The sequence below is a fragment of the Acanthisitta chloris genome, unplaced genomic scaffold (assembly GCF_000695815.1).
Source record: "Acanthisitta chloris isolate BGI_N310 unplaced genomic scaffold, ASM69581v1 scaffold1717, whole genome shotgun sequence".
Classification (NCBI taxonomy): domain Eukaryota; kingdom Metazoa; phylum Chordata; class Aves; order Passeriformes; family Acanthisittidae; genus Acanthisitta; species Acanthisitta chloris.
In genome coordinates, this window is record NW_008684091.1 from 24165 (window position 1) to 35920 (window position 11756).

Genomic DNA, 11756 nt, shown 5'->3' on the forward strand with positions numbered 1-11756 from the left:
CATGGCACAAATACTTCAGCTCCAAGCCTCCAGATTGTTCAATGCATGTGAGAGCAATATGAAGACTTTAGAGGCAGTGGGCAATCACTGGCAGACAGGGTCTTAGTCCATTAGGCCTTACATAAAAACAACAGTTCATGGTACATAGTGACTTATATGGGATCTATATGCATCATTTCCAGTAATTTTCTTTTTTTGTGTATGTGTGTGAGACATTTTGCACCCGGGTTTGTTGGAGTATTTTTTCCATAAATTACTGTAGCTGCACTTTATCTGAGATAAGAAACAATCATATGTCATTAAATATCCAGATTCTCCTGATGGCTGCAGAACACAGAGTAGCATGCAGCATCATGCTGTTGTAAATTGCAGTTGATTATCAATAGCACAGAGCAATAAAAAAATATTCTAATATTCAAATAGCCAGTTGAGATAATTCTCTCATAGTGCTGCAGAACAAAACAAACCCATCATAACTGTAATTAGCAAAACCAAATGAGAAATTTCCATTTTATGACCCATTAGTTTGGTCAAATATATGGTTTGATGAATTCAGCAAGTTTTATCTGTGGGAAATGAAATAGCTCTTAGCTGTTGTGAATAGCCCATGGGAAGATTTCTGCCTTTGGTAGCATACCAGTACTACAGTAAGTAATACGAAGAATAAGTGGAGTCACTGCTTGGTGGTCTTGTATCACTCTGTTCACCAGCATTTTTGTGGTTGCATTAATATATTGTTTTAATACATGCATGCCAGAAAATTTGTGATAAAAAATGCATATATGTACTACAATCAGTGTTAAATGAATATTACCTAAAGGGAAAAAAAAAAAAGCTGGGTTTTTTTTTCTGAGAAGAGAAGATCAAGGTTAAATCCTTTTGATCTATTTGCCAATATCGGTGAATTTGAATTAGTGAGAGGAAATGCAAAAGAGATGGATGATGAGGTCAAATCTGCTTCCACTTCTAAAGTAAAACTGATTCCAGTACAAATTATATCAACCAAGATGAAGCAATCTGGAAAAGAACCAACTCTCTTGTGTTCCATGAGCCCATGCCTAGCAGTGCCAAATTTGTGCTGGAAGAAAAGTGCTGTCCTATGATTCTGGATGTAATTGGGACCATGGGAATTTTGCTCCAAACTCAAAATTAGTGAGAAAGTCAGCCTTTACCTTTGAACATGTAGTGAAAACCCAAGGAAAAAACTTACAGAAAGTAATCGTATTATTCTATCATCCCACATGCCAAATGCATCTTACTGGTCAGACCAGCATCCTACCACCTGTCTCCATCTTGTGTATCAGTGGTCACAGAGAGGAAGGAAGTCTGCACTGCTTCATTAGCAGAGCCATTTAGCAGAGTCTTATACTTAGGGAAGACTGTTATAAGGTATATTGGAATAGGAAAAGATGTATTCTATGATACAGCACAGTACTCCTTTTCTCATTGTGGGATCAGGACCGAGTGGACTTTAGGTTTATGGAGCAAAAAACAGTGACAAAAAAACACCTCAAGTGTGCTTCTTAGAGCACTTGAAGAAAAACTGTAGAAACATTGTCACTCTTGGAAAAGAGGTATTTGATACTAAAGAAAAAATAGATGTCATTAATGCCATACTTCGGCACAAAGACATACTGCTACACACTGGGAGTCACACTGCAGCCAATACTACTGAGCTAAAATGAAAGGGGCCACCAAGCTAAGATCAGAGTTGAGATTTCCTGTCAGTATTTAGATCTACTTGATGCAGGAAGCCTTACCTGATTTTGATAACTGTGAAGAGAGTTTAGAGTTTGGTTTAGGGTTTATGTGTCCCAGGTTGTAAGTAACAGCCTCTTGTATGAATAGTTTTGGACTGTGGTTTAATTGGAATCACTAACCTAGCTTTAGGGTTTGGATTAAATGTGATATTAGCCTAGGGATGGAATTTAGGCAAGGCTGGTTAGTATGGGCCTTTTGACTGTTTCAAACAAGGGCCAGAAAAGTATACTAAATTGCCTGTCAGAAACAGGCCACAGGTCTAGTTTTTATGATGAACTCTGTAGGATGTGGGAATAGCTACAATTATGGGCTTGGATTCAGGATACTATATTGGATGAGCCTGCATAATGTCTGAGCTTGGTTTATGGCTCTTACCAGGAGGGTCTTCATGGTGTATTTAACTTAATGTAGTTAATCCATGAAAGTTTGGTGCTTTCTTTTTTGTGATGTACTCAGGATGGAGCTTAAATCTGAGTTCGCTTTGGCATTACAGTTAGCTTCAGGGGTTGGGTCAACACGAAACTGAGACCACAAGGCAGTACTGGATTTAGAAGTGGCCATCAAGCTTAGTGCTTAATGCTGCTGCTTATAGGGACCCACAAAATATGCTTAGTTCTAGATAAAACAGAATGTAGGGAGAACAATATAGGTTTATACTGTAGTCAGAATTATAATTAGGATTTATGTAGGCAGGAACAGGTAGAAGTGAGTTGTTTCTGCATTTAGGAGGGATTGTTGAGTTTATGCAAAATTTAGTGTAAGACCAGATGATCTAGTTGTGATTCCTTCAAGGTCTAGTCATTAGAGTAGACTTTAAATTAATTTGAAATTTACATTTGGAAATGAAGGGAGATAAGCTGTTTAGGTTAAAGTCAGGTCTAGAAGAAATGACTGAGACTAATTCAAGGTTTTAGGTGTTGATCACATTGCCAATCACACTTCTGAGGCTGGCAATGGGGAATTTAAACTTATGTTTAGGGTTCAGGCTGATGTTAAGTAATGAATCTGAACTCATTATGGATTTAAGACCTTCAAGAATCTATGCTTATTATCAAAATTAGGAAGAGTCACTGACATAGTCATTAGCTTCAGCTAAGAATTGGAATAAAAGGCTGCGACTAGGTCAGTAAATGTGTAAGCCAGGACCAATGCATGTCTAAGTAGTCATTAGCTGAAACTTCTCTGATGGAGAAAGAGATGCATCTTTCACAGCCTAAGATGAGCATGATAACCTTAATGGAAGGACTGTAGGATCTGTAGCCTCTAGAGAGATGCTACATCATTGCTAACAATTAGACCTCAAGTAATGAACATTACTGGGATGATGAAAGATCAGGAAAGCAGGAGATACTACCACAAACTATGCTGCTTCCATGATCACCAGATATTTGTAGCAACTACAAGGCTCAGCAGAATCCCTTCTCACCAGGACCTGAGCCTGCCAATGAAGGCATAAGCAGGCAAAACAGGAAAAAAACAGGGGTGGGATCTGAAATAGGGGAGGCAAAATATTGTGCCTATTGCATAATCATTGACCACAAATACCATCTCTCTACATTTGGATTATTTGTTATTTGCACAGGTTTTTTCCCATTTAACAATGGCTGCATGTTACAATGCTGCACGGAGCAATGGTTACACAACTGGGAACACGTAAAAGATTATATTAGCAGCTGAACTAGGAAAATCTACTTCCCTTCCTTTTGGCTTAGTTGATTATTATCCTTGATCAAATAAAGGGCCACATGTTCATACTGCCCTTGTGCCCTGGTTGCTACAGTAAAAAGTGGCATACAGTGAAATTGTACATTTAGAGTACTATATGTCTTTTTGATTCTTGTCGTATTTAATTTTCCCATATAATTCAGTTTTGTTCAGATTTTATTGATTATTCACCTGTTTTAAATCCATATACTTAGAGATCACTCTAAATTTAATTAAAATGACATGTTTAAGAAAATCTCCAGTAAAAATACCAGCTGTATGTAACACAGAGTTGGACAATAAACAACTCTTCCTTTCTCACTAATATAGTTTTTAGCAAGCTCCATCTTCAAATTATGATCAGCCTTCAAAAATCAACCCAGATGTCCTGTATCCTCTAACAGCATCTTTCCCTTGACTCTAAACACTTTTTCCCAGGTGGGTGTGCCATTCACTGACCAACATACTGGATCTCTGTTTTTCCACACCCAACCCACAGCAGATGTGAGTTTCTGACAGTCCCCAGCTTTCAGTTCTTTGTATGCACTTTCATTTTAGAGGTCACATGGCCAATCTCCAGGCATGCTAAGATAGCAGTTATCCAGATTCTGGCTCCTGAAAAAGATCTGATTAAACATATTCAGTGCCCTAGATGTAACAGTTCTCTTTCAGTTCCATTCCTGAAACTACCAAAATACTCATCATTGCATAACTGATAGCATGAGTAATGTTTAAAGAATTTTAGAAGAGAATATAAAAAGTTACCTATATTACTAAGTTCCTTCTAAAATTGAAATGTATGCTTCATTCCAAATTATAGGTATGTGGAAAATTCTAGAGAAATTAATTTTTAAAAGAGTAAAATATGAGAATGAAACTGAAATGGACTCAGTCCATTTTACTGGGGATGCAACACTTCGCTGAGTGAATACAAATACAAATACAAACTGAGTTTTCTATTGAGCTGACCCAGATGATCATGGTGTTTGCTAATTTTGAAGAAAATCAGATCTCTGATCCCACTGCAAAGTGTACATGAAGAGGAATGGTGCCACCAAAAGAAACTAAAGACATATCTCTATAATTAGCTTGGTTTGCACCTCTGCTTTGCAGAGTGGTCTTTATGTCCTGACTCTACAGTCCACCCTGTATAACTGCTGGAGCATACCCTGGCTTCACCCTCAAGCCAAGCAGTTCTCTTCACAGAAAAAGACTAAAACAGTCAATATTTTGTGACACTCCAGGGTCCACATCTACTCTACATCATCAATGTGATCCCCATCTTTCAAGAGTAGTCACAAGATGGCTGTTGGCCATGGAAAGTCTCAGTGCAATCTGCAAGGTCAGGTGAGAAGTTTGTCCATCTGCTTGGGCTACTTCGTGAGCCCCAGGCCCAGGCTGGCTGCAGCCCTGCAACAGTGCAATGCATAGAAGTTAATGCTGACCTTCAAGAAATACTAGTCATATAGAAGACCAGATTGAACTGGACATCAGCCTAAGATGAAACTGGATGATGTCCAGATAGTGTGCAGTGGAAAATATGTATTTAATCAACATCTGGCTATGTGTTACATGTCCTTGTGGCTAAGCTGAGAAGTGGACAGAGAGATAAACTAACAAGTGCCTGAGCATTTTTGAAAGTGGCATTTGGATCCTAGCTTTAATAACACTGATGGGTGCAGAGAGCTTTTGATACATAGGAGGATCTAATCCTTAATCCTGTAAGTAACAGAAGATACCTTTTAAAAATATCCAGACATCTAACTTAGAGAAATCTTGCTTCTATAGCAATACTTACCTATCTTTATAGAAACAGATCTCTACCCTTGCAGTGCTGAGCAAAGCAACACGTGAAAACTTGGAAAACCCATGAGACTTCTGGTCCAACACTTTAAAATGCTATCCTCTGTTCTTTCAGTTTATTGGCAATTTGAAAGGTAAGGCAAGGCCTCCACATCTGCATTTAGTTTCTCAAGTAAGCAAACAGTTCTTCTGAAGTGTTGCACACTCAGCAGTTCCTGCTGACTGGCATTAGCAAAACGGCTTGGCTTTGCCAGTGCACACTGGAGAGCCATAGAGACGAAAACAAAACTCAGAGTGGGGGTGAGTGTGTGGACTGGCCTCGCTTCATGTTGCTGGCCTACAGCAGCAGTAGGTGAAATACTACACTTTTCCACAACAACTACAGCATGGTACAAGGGTACTTGGTTAGGAAAGGAAGTAAATAATAACAGGGGATAGAAATTAGTGAAACCAGTGCACACTGGAGAGCCATAGAGACGAAAACAAAACTCAGAGTGGGGGTGAGTGTGTGGACTGGCCTCGCTTCATGTTGCTGGCCTACAGCAGCAGTAGGTGAAATACTACACTTTTCCACAACAACTACAGCATGGTACAAGGGTACTTGGTTAGGAAAGGAAGTAAATAATAACAGGGGATAGAAATTAGTGAAACCCAGTATTGCTGATAACAGTGGTTATTGCTGTCAGACAGGATTGAATTAAATGGAATTTCTCTCCCACCTACAATCATGCTGCATTGACCAGTTTTCTTGCAGCCTTCAGAAATCTTGAAGAAATAGTAATTTCCCTGAGAGGTTCATGAAGTGAGCTGGTGAGGCAGTCAGAGACACACCCTCTACCAGCCAAAGGAGTCCTGGTGTGCTGGTACTGCTTAATAGCAAAAATCCACCTCTCTCAAGCATTGCTTTATCTGCTGTCCCAGAAAGAGCCTCAGAAGCTGTAATGCCAAATGAAATTGTGCTGAGATCAAAGCACAGGTCTACACAACCTATGTGATGGTCATGATACGTGGGAGAACATTTGGATCTGAGATTTAGGTATATAGAACACTTGCTGTCTGATTTAGCACTTTCATCTGTCCTGAAAGGAAATTATACTTTGGTGAACTAGAACAAGTGGAAAAAAAAAAGTGAACTCTGCTCAATACAGCTGGGAAGATTCCCAGTCACTTGTCTTTCTCTCTCTGTTTTTTTTCACTACTTCAGGTTTATGTGAGAATGTGTTTCCCTCACATGCTGATCAAAAGTGCTCTTCCAAACTGACTGCCACTAACAGAATGCAGGTGAATACACAAAACTGGGGCAAGATGAAACAAAATTGAAAGACATACTTATCAAAGGGGTGCACAAAGATGCCTGTCCTAGTGCTTTAACTTCAGATTAGCAAACCAGGAATCAAGAATCCAGACTTCGGAATAATTTTGTAGATGTAAAATAGCAACCTCCCTATTTTATCCCAGCACACATTCAGCATGTATTTGGATCTGTTGAAACTGCAACAAAACAAACCAAAAGAATCCCACACAACTGGGAGAAGAGAAATTGTTTTACCAATGCAGAGAAAGACAGCCCAGGTTTTAACTCTGATCAATATTACTATCATGACTCTTTTGGCTAAAGTCATCTTCTTTGCATTGATTTAGTTACACTGGTGAAAGTCCAGAATTTGGGGTTGCCAAGTGCTGATGCTCATTTTTCGGGGAATGCCAGATCATTATACCACTGGAACAGTTTGCTATGGCTTTTTTCATACTGTTTTAGTGCATCTTGCAGGAGTAGGCAAATCCTGAGGGATTTGTCCGAGATTATATAGATAACTGTGTTACTGTTTGAGCAGCATTGAGAACTTCAGCTACAAGGTGCTGGATGTCCTGATCAACAACGAAGATACACAAGTAGGTTAACAGACACAAAAGGCTTCACTAAATCTGCTGCTCTCTCTTGTGCCTTAACCCTTTCTTCTTTCCCTGAGCACAAAGAGCTCAGTGGTTCCTCACAGGAGCAACCTCCCTTGCCAGGTTACCCTGGTAGAGCTTGGGGTCCATCTCCTTTCTTCTCCCAGTGGAAGTCCCTGGTGAGGAGAGAGCAGTCGTTCAGGAAAGGGAGGTGCCCACTCTGAAGCCCTCTACTGCCTTCCTGGGACAGGAGGAGCCAGGAGTGGAAGTCCTACGTGCACCTCCCCTCACAAGGAGCAAAAGTTCCATGAGCTTTTGCACGTTGTCTTAGAAAAAGGAAATTATCCTCGTTTTCCCTTCCTACCCCCATCCTAAGAGAGGCTTTGCAATTAAAAACATGATGGCGTTTTGTTCCTGGAGAGGAGGGGTGGGGAAATCGCTCATGTACCATAACAGATGGTTTAAGTACGGAGATTACAAAATCCTGAAGTTAAAATAGTTTAATTACAAAGTCAATACTGCCTCCAACCTCTGCTAAGCCCTCAGTGTAAAAACAACAGACGGTATAGTGCAAACGGTAGGACAATATTTAACCAGAACTTTGCATTAGCTACTGCAGTACAGCTCTCCATCAGGACTTCAGCAAACGGAAGATCAACTGATTTTCCCAGCTTGTATTTGTCAACCATCTCTGCCTCGGTATCAATGGGTGGCTGTGAGAGCCACAAACAGCCCTAAGGAAACAAACTGCAATACTATACGGCACACGGAGGCTCAGCAAGCTCGTATGAAAAGTCCAATATTGCAAGCATATGTGTGAGACAACTAGCAGCACCTTACCAGGAATAAATACAAAGGTAAAAAAGATGAGCAGGTAAAGGTTTTTATATGTAAAATGAAAATAAAATTCAGTGAAATATCAATGTTTTATTTTAGATTATGGATTTCATAGGAAAAACCCCAACACAGAACATGGGAATGCACAGAGAAAAATGTGGGGATGAATTCAAATATCACAAATTTGATCTTTGACATGGAGAAAAAGCAGCAACTCTATACAGCAAGTTGTAAGGAAATCTCTCTAAGTTGTGCCCTTGCAGCCAAGAGCCTTGGTTTTGGTCTGCCTAGTGTGTGTGTATGCTGTATATTCTTTAACAGTGACAAGCCCTCCCTCTGTTGGCTTGCATCCCTTACAAACACCAAGTCAATCATGAAGCCAGAAGAGTCAGAGGAAATCTGGCTCTACTTTATTGGCAATATACTAAAATCCAGTCCCATCTGCTTCCACCACAACACAGCATAAGATACCCACCATCCCAGCTCCATATGAAGCACGATGAGGCACTGCTCTGTCACCTGGCTGGATGAGTAAAAGCAGGGACCAGCAAGGGTGACAAGAGATATAGACCCATGAAAGTAAAAGCTAAAATAGACCAAAGCTAAAGTAGACATCTTCAACACTTTTCTCATCACTGACCCTCACTGATCCCTGAGCAAAATCAGAATCTAAAGCAAGAGGGAAAATAGGCTCCAACAGTGACACTACACTCCAGAGGAGTTCTCACAATTCTTACCCCTTTATAATTTTTATTGCAGAGTTTGAGATTACTAACTCAGGGTGTCTGAGATCACATTTCCTAAGTAAAATATGAGATTGTTGTAGCTGGTCTGTTTCTCTGGGGTTAATAAATAACAATATTTGGGACAGAGAGCTGCCCTGGCTAAAATGAGGGGAAGGGATACCCTACTAAATCTAAAGGAAAATACTCTTTAATAATTATGAGTAAAGAGGAAACATTCCTAGGGCAAGATCCTTCAGATTGCTGTATACTCCAGTCTGGCTTTTAGTAAATTAACTTTACATATATGAGTAGATTCATTTACTTCCAATTAAGACTAAGTGCATGTTGAAGTATTTCATTTCATTAGAATGAAACTGATCCTCTGTACTAACAGAAAAAAAACCATAAACTAAGGTTCATTGGGAAATCACAGCATGACTCTGGCATAGCACTGACAATACAAAATCAATCTGAATTATTTTTATCTATAAATAGAAGATATTTGTATTTTTTCAAGAATATGATAATAAATGGTTTTGTTACTACCTTTAATAACAAATAACCCTTTAAAATGTATTGTAGAGGACTTCTGAATGTATAGCAATTTCTTTTATTCTCACACTTGCCTCCCTTTTTTATCCTAAGAATGTATTTGTAACTAGGAAATCAATCAAAAGAAATAAGACATGGTCACAGCATTTTAAAAAACTTATCTTAGGGTGGAACCCACAAGTTTGTATAAGATCTCAGTCTCTCCCTGAAGTGCATGTTGGATGCAATTGCCATGTCTGCTTTCAGGATAATTCTATATTTAAGCCAAGTAGCTCTTTAGTGACTGGTCTTACCCAGAACCACTGGGATTGATGCTCAGAGCCCAGTTCTGGGACCAGGACTCTTCTACACCAGGAGATGAAGTAGACCCTGGGCACCTCTTTGCCTGGGCAGAAACCTTGATGGAAAAGCTGTGAAGTGGAAGCATCACATTTTTCTCCTCCCGAACCCCAAGGAGGAGGCAGTCTCCTGTGAGGAGCCAGTTGCTACAGGTGTACATTAGGTAGGTTACATACAAAGCAATACACAGGAGTTTGGGTACCAAAGCCCAGCTGGGATCTGGTACCTAAGCACTCCTTGTGTTTCTGCATTGCACTTTACAACTGACACTGTTTCTTTGATCCAATATCCCATCAAGTTTCCACTATTTGGAAGAGACCTTATATCATGAGCAGGGTACAAGAAAATAGGTCGTTTCAAGTGATTTCAGCTTAGATACTGCTCATCAGAGTCACGCTATGAATACTGCAGTTCAGCTGGGAATTTTAGTTGCCACCATTGCTAGACAAGCACAGCCCCAGGAAAATCATGCTAACATACAGCTATAATGTGTTTTGAGCAATACAACTCTTTGGAAGTTGTGCTCCTGGTGGTGGAGTATAATAGTGCTACTGAACCAGGCTCTCCAATAGTTGCTATTTTACAAGATGCACATTCTTGATTACCCCTGTGGACTGGCTAGAAAACACAGCATCCAAATTCTGCTTTTCTCTGCCACATTAAATGTAGATTTCAGTATGGATTTCATGAGTAGATCAGGCAGAATTTTGTCCTAAAGACTGGGGTCTTGACTTCACACACTCACAGGAGATTGTTTCTGAAGATTTCTACTCTTCATGGGATCTCTGTGCTCTGAAGATGGCTGATTTCACTCCAAATTTGTTGGCAAGGCTTTGGATACATACTGCTGGTGCAAGGACTATCAGTGCTGTCATCACTGTTATTGCTGCTCTCAAAGCACTTGGTGACGCTGCCTGGGATTACAGCCCCGCTGCGATGGCAGCTCCTCTGGCATGGGGAGGAGGAGGAGAGAGGCAAGTTGTCACCACCCAAAGTTCACCCTCTGGAAGTTTGGAGTTGAAATGGCAGTGCAGGCTTGTTCAAGGCCTCACCAAAAAGCAGGGGATTTGAAGGCAGTCTGAAATACACCTGTGCAGTATATACAGGAAAATACATTTTAAAAAGCTAAGCAGGAGGAAATCTGTTGTTGTAGACTGACCTTTTTTTCTCCCAACAAACATTTACCCAGGGTTGTCTCATGACTGGTCGACTTTTGTAATCCATTAGAAGGTGATGCTGTTGCGTGACATGATCAAACACCAAACACAGCAGAAAGGCCATAACTATATCTAAAAAGCCTTTGCTTTGTTGAAGCCTTTCACTAATGCTAGCAACAAAATTATTGAGGTCTGTAATGAGCTGATCTCTTGTCAAATAAGCCTTCTTATGAGCAGCGTTAAACTTTATATCTGCTTTTAAATTAAACACTTTGGGTTTATTAATGTTTCCTTTCCTCTCCAAATTTCTTTGTTGAGAAGAGGTGCCAGAGGAAATGTACTGGCAACAGTAGGATGTGAAGTATAGTTTAGAATACATTAAACATATGTTGATGGGGCCATTAGCTGAGTTTATAGATACCACCACCTGTCTCTTATTCCACTTGCCATTACTTTAGTGACAGAAATCAGACTGTAAGAGAGGCGGTGTGCTGCCATTAAATCTTTACTCCTATGTTAGAAGGAATATAGCAGCAAATTCGTGCCTTATTGCTAAAAAGATTTCCCAATAATGGCTCACTTATTGAGATAAATAAACCTGAATAAATAAGCAGAGTAGGGTCTAAAGAATAAATATCACTCTGGATTTGGATGCAATAGAGACTCTGAATATCTGAGAGGGAAACACTTTGCTGTTATAAATGTATGGCAAGGCAGTTAACGTCTTACTTGTTCCTTTCAAGCTACCAAGTTTGTCCCTTACAGCTTCACTGCAAAAGGCACTTTCAGACCAACCACACGTAGGATTTTTGCCTTCGGGCAAAAGAAAAAAAGGAAATTCTAAACAAAAGAAAAACCCCAAAGCCAAATAATTACATAAAGTGAGATAAAACAAATTAAAACGAATAAAAAAATAAATAAGTAAAGTTAAGTAAGCGCTGACACCGCAGGGTGCTAGGGCAGGCGATCCCACCTCGGCCCGAGG